General features: G+C 47.9%; 1 protein-coding gene across 1 annotated transcript in view; it reads left to right on the top strand.

Annotated features, from left to right (window-relative positions):
• LOC144258246 (uncharacterized) overlaps positions 1 to 1,499 on the top strand; it is a 640,730-nt gene that overhangs the window by 634,225 nt on the left and 5,006 nt on the right. The gene's annotated exons all lie outside the window — the stretch shown is intronic.

Below are 1,499 nucleotides of genomic sequence, written 5' to 3'. Positions count from 1 at the left end.
AACAACAATGACTTTATTGCCTCTGCAAGCAGTGATTGAAGGGGGGAGGGGAGGGGAGGGCGTTTGGCTTACAGAGAAGTAGAGTGAACCAAGGGGGCGGGTTTTCATCAAGGAGAAACAAACAGAACTGCCACACCATAGCCTGGTCAGCCATGAAAGTGGTTTTCAAAGCTTCTCTGATGTGCAGCACACCCTGCTGTGCTCTTCTAACTGCCCTGGTGTCTGGCTGCGCATAATCAGCAGCCAAGCGATTTGCCTCAACCTCCCACCCCACCATAAACGTCTCCCACTTACTCTCACAGAGATTGTGGAGCACACAGCAATCAGTAATAACAATGGGAATATTGGTTTCGCTGAGGTCTAACCGAGTCAGTAAACTGCGCCAACAAGCTTTTAAACATCCAAATGCACATTCTACCATCATTCTGCACTTGCTCAGCCTATAGTTGAACAGATCCTGACTACTGTCCAGGCTGCCTGTGTATGGCTTCATGAGCCATGGCATTAAGAGGTAGGCTGGGTCTCCAAGGATAAATATAGGCATTTGAACATCCCCAGTGGTTATTTTCTGGTCTGGGAATTAAGTCCCTTCCTGCAGCTATTCAAACAGACCGGAGTTCCTGAAGATGCGAGCATCCAGGCTCCTTTGATCTTCGAGCCTGTCCCTCCTGAGGTTGCATGGCCCAGTTCTTGTTTCTTACATTCTCCTTTTCCAGAAGAATTAGAGGCTGTTGCTCCTGAATTTTAGTGTTTAATTCCCAAATCTTCTCCACACACTGGGGGAGTTTAATTCTCCCTCCCATTGCACATGAGTCATTAGATTTCCTAATTCCCCAAAATGTGCTTTTGCGATATCACAGTTCTGGGATAGCTAAGTCTTTGACCTGCCTCCATGCTCTGCTCAAGGAATGCCCTCTCCGGTGTCAGAACTCTACCCAGCCCCTCTCTATGAGTAGGGACCCACGTGCCTCTCCTTTTTGGCCAGGGTTTGAGGATTGCAGCTTGTCTTCCGCTGTGTTCACTGGACTAATGTCCAGTTCCTGTGCTTTCCTTTCTCTCCAAGGGCTGTGAGCAGTGTGTGTGTGTGTGTGTGTGTGTGAGTGAGAGAGAGAGAGAGAGAGAGGTGGGAATTTTGGTGATACTTCTATGATGCCAATATGCACCTCAGTTTCCTTCTGTGTTTGGTATTGCTATGATTATAAAGAGCAGGAGGCATGAGGTGTTTTGTCACATAGCTGTCATGGGGTGATATGAATGGGTCATTAAGGACAGGCTGGGACCAACCTACGTCAATGGAATACCCGACAGAGACAAGGGAATAATTGTCACCTGTCCATGGGAGGATCTCCGCTTGGCTAAGTGAAGCATACATGGACTCATTATGTTATTGGGAGCAGGAAGAACTAGGCTCGCAGACGCAAGGAGCTCTACCGGAGCAAAGACAAATGGACAGGCAAAGTGAAAGGAAACAAAACTGTTTTCAACAGCAGTGTGGCTCA

The sequence above is a fragment of the Eretmochelys imbricata genome, chromosome 28 (genome assembly GCF_965152235.1).
Source record: "Eretmochelys imbricata isolate rEreImb1 chromosome 28, rEreImb1.hap1, whole genome shotgun sequence".
Lineage (NCBI taxonomy): Eukaryota > Metazoa > Chordata > Testudines > Cheloniidae > Eretmochelys > Eretmochelys imbricata.
This window is presented reverse-complemented; position numbering and strand designations above follow the sequence as displayed.